The sequence below is a fragment of the Schistosoma haematobium genome (assembly GCF_000699445.3).
Source record: "Schistosoma haematobium chromosome Unknown HiC_scaffold_327, whole genome shotgun sequence".
NCBI classification, from domain to species: domain Eukaryota; kingdom Metazoa; phylum Platyhelminthes; class Trematoda; order Strigeidida; family Schistosomatidae; genus Schistosoma; species Schistosoma haematobium.
Window position 1 is genome coordinate 15,918 of NW_026137083.1, and position 12,643 is coordinate 28,560.

Below are 12,643 nucleotides of genomic sequence, written 5' to 3' on the forward strand. Positions count from 1 at the left end.
TTTCGGTTGTTCAGCGTGTGATGACTGTTACAAAGCAGTTACAAAATAACTAACCGTTATTTTATCCTATACATTTAAATCAACAGTAAGCAACGGCAAACTTATTATTACACCTGAGACTTCCTGATATATTGAGTAAGTTTAATTTCATATCGACTACATTGAAGCAGATATCTCAGTCATTAAGCATATTGTTGTCGTTTACAAAGCGATAATTTCTTAAATCTAATCAGTTCGTACACTCCTAGTCACGACTGGGTCACTACTGAATATATAAAAAAGTGTACTCACTTGACTATGCCATTAGCTGTGGGCAGAATAATAATTATTTTACACAAGCACTATAAAATGTCATTAGACCACTAACGGTAGAGTAAACTTTGAGTGGTGTAATGATATCTTATGTGTTACATGATATTCATAATCATGCTAAATTTACCACTGAGAGGTTATAACTCTCCGTAATAACCAACCTCGTTTTTAAAAAATTACCACGACTTTATAGGAACGAACCTAGTATAATTTGTGGTTGTACGATATATAAACACTTCCCGTAGCTCTTCTAGGGTGTGTCGATCCCAAGGCCGGATAAAAGAGGGTTGGGCACAGTACAGGCAACACCATCTCATAGGAAAAACCTTTTAACAAAAACGTTAACCCAAAAAGCTTTTTGAACCATTTGAACTCTGTTCTCCGGGTTCAGGGATCCTCATTCATTGTGACACCTTATGGTGAAAGCCCATCAGGAACGTCATAGCATCCTTCAAAAAAAAGGAGAAGAATACAATGAATGTTGTCCAGTGCTCTGCACACATTAACGATAAAGAAGAAAACGATAAGGATCAGGTTTGAATCGATCATTGAGAAGTGCTCAGGAAAAGATCTGGTCGTCCTGATAGGAAACTCAAAACTCAAGGTCGAAATGGAAAACACTGGATATGAGGATATCAAGGGAAGATGTGAACTAGGAGAATGTAACGAGGGTGGTTGGTGTTGTGAATACTTTCGAAGTTAGTTTCCTGAGGTCCTATACACATATTCATCAAGTATTTTGGTCCACTTATTTTCACACTACTCTAGCCCAAAGCTTTTATTTGAAACGCGAATGGTGCTACATCATCTTCCACTCATAAGCTAGAACAGATTATTTGTGTACCCAGTATCCCGTTATAATGCTGCTAATTAGTTGGTCCGCTGACGGGTCTGGTCTTGTATGTATATAAATAAATGTCTAAAATATAATACTTATTTGGGAGTGGTGATCGCTGGACTTGAGTTCCTCCTCTTTGATCAGGGCTAATTAGTATTGTGTCTTCCGTCAGGCATACAGTACCAGTATTTGTGTATTAACATGCGTTGGTTATTTAAAGTTGTCCATGCGAATTGACAGGTGCTAGAAAATAACGACAAACCAATATGAACAGAGAAAATCAAGACACAAGCTGAATGCACAGAAGCAAAGAAGCACGTGAAGAAGAGCATTGGATCCAACAAGCGGAAATACATGGAAAGACGGAGGAACAGATGGGTGGTACACTTCGAGCAACTCTTAAACAGACCAGCTCCATTGAACCCACCAGACATCGAAGCAGAGCACACAGACCTTCCTATAACTGTCACTCCACAACGATCGAGAAAATCAGGATGGCCATCAGACAAACCAATAGTGAGAAAGCAGCAGCACCTGACAGTATTCCGACTGAAGCACCCAAGTCAGACACGGAAGTAACTGCAAACACGCTCCATATCCTACTTAGGAAGATTTGGGAGGAAGAACAAGTGCCGACACTGGTGATCTGAACAAGTATGAGGACTACAGAGGCATCACATTACTGTCAGCACAAGGAAAGGTTTTCAACATAGTGTTGCCGAACCGTGTGAAAGACTCCGTAAACGCTCAACTTCGAGATCAACCGCCTGGATTCCGTAAGGATCGGTCGTGCACAGACCAAATCGCGACACTACGAGTCATCGTTGAGTAATCAGTTGAATGGGACTCATCATTATGCATCAACATCAGTGACATTGAGGAAGCATTTGACAGTGTGGATAGGAGAACCTTATGAAACCTTCCTCGACACTATGGTGTACCTGAGGTCGTCAACGTCATACGGAATTCGTACGAAGGACTACACTGCAAAGTCGTGCATGGTGGACAGCTGACAGACACATTCCAAGTGAAGATCAGTGTCAGGCAAGGCTGCTCACTCTCTCCCCTTCTCTTTCTTCTGGTGGTTGACTGGATTATGGAGACCTCAACAACTGATAGAAAGCACGGACGGCTCAGAGCCAATTAGACGACTTGCACTTCGCAGATGACCTAGCTCTTCTACCCCACACAAACCAACAAATGCAGATAAGGATAACCAGAGTGGCAGAAGTCTCTGGATCAGTAGAGCTCAACGTACACAATGGAAAATCAAGATCCTTAAATACAACACGGAGAACACAAACCCAATCACATTTGAAGGAGAAGCTCTGCGAGAGGTGGAGACTTTCACACATCTGGACAGCATCATCGATGAACAAGAAGGATCTGAGATGGTGGAGAAGATTTGTAGCTCAGGTGGATGATTTTGATGGAGTTTTGTCCTCTGAGCTGGATGGTTTGGTCGTGGAGCTTTCATCGTTCTTCTGAACGACATCATCAGCACAAACTTCAGATAGAAGGATCTGATGCAGACGTGAAGATGAGGATTGGCAAAGCAAGGGCAGCATTCCTACAGTCGAGGATCTCCTGGAATTAAAGACAACCGTCACCCGAGACCGAAGTCATAATCGTCAATACAAACGTCAAGAAATTTCTATTGTGCAGAGCTGAGACTTAGAGAACTACTACAATCAATATGAAAAGTGTACAGGTTTTTATAAACAGTTATCTACGCAAGATATTCGGCGTCCATTGACCATCAGCAAGAACCTACTGTGGCAGGGAACAAACCAGTTCCGACTGAAGAGGAAAGTAGGAAAAGTCACTGGAAGTGGATGGAACACACATTAAAGAAATCATCAAACTGCATTGCGAGGCAAGCACTAACTTGGAATTTCGAGGGAAAAGAAAAGAGAAAGACCAAGGTACACATTACGTTGAGAATCGGAAGCAAACATCAAAAGAATGAATAGCAACTGGAAAGTATTGCTCAGGACGGAGTACGATGGAGAATACTGGTGGGCAGCCTATACTTCACAAGGGGTAACAGGAGTAACTAGCGAATTTCACTGCAAGGATCTCGGTTGATAGCTGTACTTAAGCTGTCATAATAAAATGTAGAATGTCATATTAAGTCCTATCGTGTTATTATGGTAAGTCAAAGGGATAAGATGACAATAGTAACTAGTGTCGATGTACAAGTGATCAGGCTTTGATTGAGGTTCAAATCTTGGGTTGTTCTTAGTTGTATTTGTGGAGAGTTGTCGAGTCACATTGCATAACGGGATGGACACTAAATATGAACCCACCGTTTGGTAAACTGAAGTCACTAAACCAACAAATATTACCATTCCACCTAGAAACGTAGTAGCAGAATATTAATGACATGCCACTTCACTGAGCAGCAGTTGGATTGAACATAACACTTAGAATTGGAGTTCAACAGCTCATTTTATTGCCATAATCTCCTGCCATTAACCAAATAAGACAAGAGCGTCAGTGACGAGAAAAGTATTATTTTCAAACTAGAATGAATACTCAAATGAGTGCAACAAAATCAGAGAAAAACGAATCAGTAAATGTCAACCAGCCACTTAATCAAAGGCAACAAAATATCGGCGATATATAACTATCGGTTAAAGTACCCATAACATATAATCTCATCGCTTGGATTGTTGAGATGAAAACAGCAACAAAAGTATCAGTGGTAATGATAAGAAGCAGGCATAGAAAATATGATTCAGGGAGAAAGAGTACAGCCGCTCAATAGAAGGCACAAAAAATTTCGGTGAAACTATGATTTATGGACGAATCAATCAGATTTTGGTGCGAAATCTGTCTAATAGGGAAACTGGGCCTAGTGGAGTGTCTCAGCGTAGTTTTGAGGACAATGTATTCTCTTCTGTTCACAAATGACCTTCCTATAATCACCGGTCTTGTTGTATGCTGACGATGTCAAGATATGGAGTGATGAAAGGTAAAGCTGATGGTTAAGTTACAAAATGACCTGAAGAAATTATCTGGATGGTCTCGAAATTGGCAGTTGCCGATAACTGCTTCCAAGTGCATTGCGATGTCTGTTGGTCACAAAGGTACAGACACAGTGAATAATATTCAGCTGTCTGTCGTCCAGACACACAATGACTTAGGAGTCGTCGTCATCCGAAGAATCAAAAGCCACTGCACACCGCCGTGCGACGGCCGCTAAAGGTTTCAGAACCCGATGGTCAATACGTAGAGCCTATAGCTATGTCGATGTTAATATCTTTTTGACTTTGTATACAGTAATTGTTCATCACAAACTCAAGTACTGCATACAAGCAGCTAGTCAGAGAATTTAAGAGAACACTCTACAGAAGTTCTCAAATCCAGAACAAATTACTCGTCAGCTGAACCTCGAATTTTTCACCGAATCACCAATGGATGGAACTACCCCTACAAGTGATTAAAGCTACATTTGTTGACGCTTTCAAGAGGAAGTTGGACCAACTGGGAGACCACTATTGTCAGGGCACTTAGCTTCCTACCCTCTCCCAAACTGAGTTATGCTTGTGCAAACGGACTTTAAAATAATGAGTTGGGGTCACATTCTTGTCTTCAGGATATAAATGGTGACAGTGATCACCACCCTCCCGAAAAGCAAACTCACCGATACAATTGAGTGAAGGAAGACAATGTCAATTATTCACACATACTTCACCCCAAGTAAATTTATACTTTAGGGTTTAAATACTGCGGCTGACAATCTGGATTTTTGGCGTTTCAATGACTACATGTTGTTGTGTGGTAGTATTTTGTGTGTACATACCAAAGATTTAATTCGTAGATATGTGTGCGTTTCATGGTCGGCATAACCGTCGTAGATTTATTTCAACGTAGCAATTGTTGGACATGGAGATACATTATGGAAGTGATTCTCTGTGCAATGAATACCACGTCCAGTTCCACCAAGAGTGAGTTTCGGCTAAGAAAGCTCACTAATAACTTCCACTTAGTGTATGCAATAAGACAACCTTAGGCTGTGAATCTAGTGTATACATGCTTCGAAGCACTTAAAGACGTATGTACACAAGTTGTACGTATAATCGATGGTAACGAACAGGCCATATCGACGAAACTCATTGTTCTAGTTGACCATACTAATGCTTCTAGATGTTCGGGATCGTAATTATTCCCCAGTTTTACATAGATTAATTTATACGGACATCAACTTGTTCTTACACTGTTACGGTAGGGAGAATGTACCGTGCGATCTTACTTTACTGTGAAACGTAAGGATAACTATCGCCGTCTACTATCTGTAGTCATTCGAACCGTCTACCAAATGCTTCAACCTTGAACTCAGTGTTTACAACTAGGTGAAATTTGATGTCATTAAACTACCTAGAAATCACACAGCAGTTACTTTCACTATCATTAAACTGATTTTGCCAAGCTTTTATTTCAGTATACACGAGTAAGACTGGGCGTTTGACATCATATGGCTACATAGTTGGATAAAGCAATGACTCTTGATTTTTATCTATGCTCTTTCGTCAAAGATCAAAGTTCCTGTCTGTTCTCTGCTCTTAATGACGTACTTTTCGAAAACTGGAAGTCCTTTCTTCATCTTCGCTTCTAAAGTTATGTTCATGTAGTGAGTTTGGGACAATTTTTCTTCACTTGAAAATTATCAGGACTCAGGCGCTTATTACCTATACCTATAAACATTAACATAGATAAATGATACATACTAGTTGTTCGTTTCCGACACACTTGTTCATCGAACGACGATTCGAAGTGAGTGGTTGTAAATTACGAGATACTCATGCTACATGAATGTAGTACATGAACGTGCACTTTCTGATATAGTTCCATCGTTAACCACTTTATTTCCTAGTTGCGTAAAAGTGCTCGAACTCATGTAATATTTATTACACGATAGTAGCAGTTATTTACAATAATATGGATATAAACCTATTAAATGTGCAGACACTGGATATCTAATCACGTTTTATGAGAACATCACACTTGTTTTCTCTTGATTAGTAAAGGGAACTAGCCTCACGAATTTGCCAGGAGTCTAATAAAAGGCAAATACACGGTTAGTCAAGTAAAGCAATATATGCATACATAAAACTGGAAAATATATGCTAATATACACGATTCTTGTGTTCTTGACTAACGTTTATTTTTTTACTTCTTTTATTTCAGAAAAGCTGATGTTCATAAGTCTAATGTTTCATGATGGACTCTTGTGGTAGCATGGTTTCGTGTTTATCTTTTAGATCTCGTTTATCAATCACTTTTATTATTTATTAACCAAATCCCGACGAAGTATAAATTCGGGAGGCAACACGACTCGCGAACTACTGTTTATTATTGGATACCACAGACAACAATCTTAGAAGCAAACTAAGCGAATTTAGGTAGAAAGGCCAGTGCGACTAGCAGATTCCAAGTCAAATCAAATTTAATCAATTGGTAAGATTCAAGCATATATATATACGAAGGGAAGAGTGGTTCATCTAGCGATATCTAAGCGACTAACATTTAAGGTAGAGTAAATAACATGTGCGTGGGCTGCCACACGTGATCGACCACATATGTTCGCACAGATATCGTAGTAATAATAGTAGAACAAAGATATGAACGAATAACACTGTCATTTGAATAAGTTAATTGAAGAGCTTCAGAGAACTAACCGCAAACGGACTTAATTGTAGGAGAGGTGCTATAATAATTCCTGCTGCAAACAAAGATACATTCAATAAGTAATGAATACATATAATATACAGAAATGAAATAGTACTTATCAGGTAGTTACTTTACGTACTATATGTATAATGACACCTCCTATCCCTCAAAGTGGAGCACAAGTCGCTAACCAGTATATTCCATGAAAAATGTATTGAAAGTAGCGATAAATAAATCCTCAAAATCAATAGCGTTGTAAGTCGTCGACATCGGATGCTGACCACATTAATTTTAATGGACTCACATAGCTGAAGGCGCTCGGTCATACATCCGCAACAGATCACGAGTAAGAACGCCGTGCTCAACAACTTCTGCAGTCACTAGCCAGATTAGATCAGACGATCCTCGATATATTGATGGCCTATCAAATATATCTTCGAACCTCCTCGCTTCTGTCTTTCGATTTCACTTTTTGGGTACTACTTGTAGTAGGTGTTACTGGTTAAAGCGTTGTCGAATTCCAAATACCTGTGGTATTTTCATTGGGGAGCCTGATGTGATCTAGTACACCAACTTGCAATCTATGAGTCTGTTTCTTTTGGAATTTTATATACCGTTGCTTTCTTTAAATTTTTTATATTGTGATTTTTTTTCCCGTGTTTGTGGATATATATATTTTTCCCTGTCCATTCTTGTACTTGATATTTCGCCATGACGGATCAAACGCTTAAGGCACTTAAGTTAGAGACTGCGTCTACGCCTTCGATTCGATTAATGTCCTTCTGGCCAGACAACATAAAAGCCTGGTTCTGTTATGTAGAGGCCGACTTATACGAGCACGACGTAAACGACACACATGCGCAATTCCGCGCAGTAGTCAAGGCACTACCGCGGGAATTCAACAGGTACGTAACACCTAGTATGTTTACTAGTGATATTTCGGAACCCCACGAAACACTTAAACGCGGAGATCTAACCGATAGACAAAGGTTAGATCAACTTCTTAATAACATCGACCCGCAACACGTTTCTGCGACAGACATGTTGCAAAGAATGAGAGATGTGATTGGCCAAAGAACTTTCGATGATGGCCTATTCAGACAACCTTTCTCATCTAAATTTCTTCAACGGGTTCGGGCTATGCTGGTCTCGTTTCAAAACACCACCTTTAACGAGCTGGCTGCATCTGCCAACCGCATCTTAGAAATCGCCAGCGCGACACATAATGAAATAACGGAATTATGTCATAAGTTTAAGCGTAATCTCAGATTTCGCAGTGACAGAATAAGGTCACATACCCCGCGAAGAAGCACTTCAGGTAAGTGATCTGTCTCTAGACAACGAGAGACTGATAACTCCGACTGGTTCTTTTATCATAACCAGTACGGAAGATCTTCGCGAAATTGCACAAAGCCCCGCAACTTTCCGAACCCAAGATCGATCGACACGAATAATAATTCGGGAAACTTTCAATCCGGCACGCGCTAACGGTAACCGTAGCCGGCAAACGCGAACGTCTGCTATACGTCGCAGATGTGATAACGAACGTTCGCCACGTCGTCGATACTGGTGCAGAAGTTAGCGTTCTTCCAACGAATTCTAACGAACCGGTTTTGAAGTTACAGGCGGCAAACGGAAAGCCAATCGCCACATATTGTGAAAAGCACATTTACCTTAACGAGTGTTTACGCAAACCCATTTACTTGATCTTCGTCGCTGCAGATTTTTCTATGCCAATCATTGGTATAAACCTCCTACAACACCACAACCTACTCATCGATACGCGCAAACGGAGGTTAGTAGACGGAAACACCAATTTGTCCGTTTGCGTAACTTCCTTTTCCGGTTGCAGACTATCTCCAGTCACAGTTATGCACACGATAAACCCATTCTATCAACAATTACTCGATAAGTACTCTGGGATATATCAACCGCAACCGAAATTGCCGTGTGTAATCAGCAATCTTACACATCACACTACGTCTTCAGGACCACGTCTATTCTCGAGAGCGCGCCGACTGCCTCTCAAAAAGCTGAGGTTGGCCAAAAACTAATTCGACCATATGATAGAATTAGGAATCATTCGACCGTCAAGCAGCTCATGGGCATCTCCGTCGAACACGGTCCATGAAAAGGACAACAACGATTGGTGTCTAACTGGTGACTGTCGGCGACTGAATGCGAAAACCTTTTCCGTTTGTTACCCGTTGCCCCACATTCACGACTTGACAGCTACCTTGAAAGGTACAATTGTCTTTTCGAAAATCGACTTTAATAAAGTCTATAACCGGATTCTCATGGCACTGACGACATTCCGAATACCACTATTATAACTCCTTTTGAAATTTACGAATTTTTGCACATGACTTTCGGCCCAACAAATCCTGCCCAAACCTTCCAAAGGTTCACAGATGACGTTTTAGGAGGTCTCACCTTCGTAAACGCGTATGTTGATTACTGTTTGATACCAAGTTCGGACAGAGAATCCCATCTCCAGCATCTGCACCTTGTTTTCGGACGGCTGCAAAAGCATGGCATTACTCTTAACATTCAGCAGTGTCAAATCGGAACCGACTCCTTAGATTTCTATGACACACTACTAATGCTTGAGGCATCCGACCTCTAAGAAGCAAAGTGACTGCCATTCTGTATTATCAAGAACCGACCACCATCAAGCAATTACGCACGTTTAACGGCCCTGTGAGTTTCTACAGACGGTTTATACGGAAATGCGCGTCCCTTATGAAACCTCTGACTGACCAACTTCGCGGAAATGCGAAATCCATGAATTTGGACGATATGGCGCGAAAAGTATTCTCTACAATTAAGGAACTTATCTCTAAAGCAACAGTACTTGCACAACAGGACACTCAAGCACCGCTTAGTATCGCGGTAGACACATCCGACTCGGCACTCTGAGGAGTCTTACATTAATGGGTTAACCACTCCTTGAAACCTTCGGCATTTTTCTCTGGACGGTTGCTATACACCAAATCTAAGTACGGCAATTTCTGTTGGGGACGCCTAGCTTTGTATTGTGCTGCACGGCATTTTCGACACTAAACAGATGAGAACAGGTAAGGAAACCTTACTGTGACACAGCTACAGGTAGGGATCGTCCAATTTCGCCGAAACATTATCGACGCCATGTCTTCAATACATTGCACAAACTTTCTCATCCAGGTTTTCGTGCAGCCATCAAGCTTATAGCAGAACGCTTTTGCTAGCCTGGTATGAAAAAATGCGTGATGGAGTGGGCACGCTCCTGTGAAAGCTGCCAAAAATCTAAGGTTATCAGACATAACAAATGTCCATTAGGCTCTCTCAAAACTACTGACGCTCGTTTCATCCGGATTTGGCAGGACCCTTACCATATTCAGATGGATATTCTTATTTTTTAACCTGCGTAGACCGTTTTGCTTGATGGCTAAAAGCAGTACACATCAAGGGCATTACTACTAAAACAGTGGCCGGCGCCTTCGTGAAACGATGGGTACCAAACTTCGGCTGCCCTTCAACCATCACTACAGATCACGGACGCCAATTCTAATCTGGACTTTTCCGTCATCTGACCACACCTTTAGGAATCACTCACTTCCGAACGACCACCTACCACCCACAAGCAAACGGATTGGTAGAACGCCTCACCGACAACTAAAAGCTTCACTATCAGCTGCAAACGTTTCACAGTGAACCGAAGCTCTTCCACTCGTTCTATTAGGTATTCGCAATTCAGTGAAAGCTGACATTGGATACTCTGCAGCTCAACTCGTTTACGGAACGACCCTTAGACTTCCAGGAGAATACGTGGATCCTTCATCTTCTTCGATGAACATGGGTCTAACCTCCTACACAAGCAGGCATACAAACTCCATGAGTTCAGTTAAACCTGTTTCCACTCGACCGCAATCAACTGATGTTTTCGTTCAACCTGACATACGATATAGTACACACGTCTTCATACGTCGAGATTCACATCGATGGACACTCGAATCAGCATACGAAGGACCTCTCAAAGTTCTTCAACGTAAATCTAAGTACTATATAGTCGACAAGAGCGGAACAAACGATAGCATCAGCATCGATCGCTTAAAAGCAGCGTATTCAGAAGCAAATCCTATTCACGTCGATTTCCCTTCGGTACAATCACACAAAACAACTCCTACACTTATAATACCCCAACCGACAGGCAACACACATAATGATACTTCAAGAGTATCAGAAAATAAACTTAAGACGACGCGTTCTGGAAGAAAAGTAAGGTTTCCAAAACATTTAAACGATTATTGCACGTAAGGCAATACTTGACATTTAATATTATCTCGATTTTTCCTTTGACCATATGTAATATTAAAAAAACAATTATAATACGTTTATATATTTATATTTTTATCTAAAAAAACGAACAAAAAAACATTATAAAAATACATCTTTTAAACGATATAATGTGTATATGAGTTTATTTTCCATTTTTTCGCCGGCATCGTGTTTTTACGCGCGTGCGAGTGTATTTCAACATGCACTTACATTTTCTTTTTTCTTTTCCAGGACGGATGGAAAAGAACGATGAAGTTTACGAGGAGCCGAAATTTTCATTGTACTTTTCTTTTTCCTATACTGTACCTCATGGTCCCATATAGTAAGGAAAGACAACCAGATGCTGCTAAACCTAGCGGGCTATCAGAAGAGTGTTTGCCAACGACACAACTCGTTGGGTTTAAACGTCTGGCTGGCCACGTCTTAGGGTCATCACTACCCAACTGGGGGGTGACCTGAAGCGGTAAATAAATCCCCAAAATAAATAGCTCTGTAAGTTTTCCACATTGGATGCTGACCAGATTAGTTTTGATGGACTCACCTAGCTGAAGGCGCTCGGTCATGCATCCGCATCAGATCACGTGTGGGAACGCCGTGCTCAACATCTACTGCAATCGCTAGCCAGACTAGGTCAGACAATCCCGATATATTGGCAATCTTCAAATACAACTTCTGATCTCCTCGATTCTGTCTTTTGATTTCTCCTGGTGGGTACGAGTTACATTAGGAGGTGTTACTGGAAGAAGCGTTGTCAAACACTGAATACCTGTGCCATCTTTAAGTTCGTTAGTGATCCTCTGAACTTAGGATTCTCATCCTACCAGTAAATATCGAAAACCTTTCTTACATAAATATATATTACATATTTCTGGTTATATGACTTCTATATAATAAATTGTTGTTAAATCTTGATTTTGTTTTTGATTTAAGACCTAAAACAGTAGTTTCTGTTACGATTTACATTCAGTTCGATATTATGGTGGATCATAGGGCCCTCAGTCTCTTCAGAAATTCTCCAGTATCAAATGAACCTTAAGAAATCGTAGACGCATCCTTGACACGTAGCATCAGAACCACAGATTGCAAGTTGGTGTAGTAGATCACATCAGGCTCCCCAATGAAAATACCACAGGTATTTGGAATTCGACAACGCTTTAACCAGTAACACCTACTACAAGTAGTACCCAAAAAGTGAAATCGAAAGACAGAAGCGAGGAGGTTCGAAGATATATTTGATAGGCCATCAATATATCGAGGATCGTCTGATCTAATCTGGCTAGTGACTGCAGAAGTTGTTGAGCACGGCGTTCTTACTCGTGATCTGTTGCGGATGTATGACCGAGCGCCTTCAGCTATGTGAGTCCATTAAAATTAATGTGGTCAGCATCCGATGTCGACGACTTACAACGCTATTGATTTTGAGGATTTATTTATCGCTACTTTCAATACATTTTTCATGGAATATACTGGTTAGCGACTTGTGCTCCACTTTGAGGGATA

General features: G+C 40.8%; 1 protein-coding gene across 1 annotated transcript in view; it reads right to left on the reverse strand.

The window, feature by feature from the left end:
* Positions 1–1,342: 1,342 nt before the first annotated feature.
* The window catches only part of MS3_00000167 (uncharacterized protein), a 45,684-nt gene continuing 34,383 nt past the window's right edge, over positions 1,343–12,643 (reverse strand). Inside the window, exon 14 of the mRNA XM_051208043.1 lies at positions 1,343–5,062. The gene's annotated coding sequence lies outside the window, so the exon portion shown is untranslated. The remainder of the gene's footprint in view (positions 5,063–12,643) is intronic.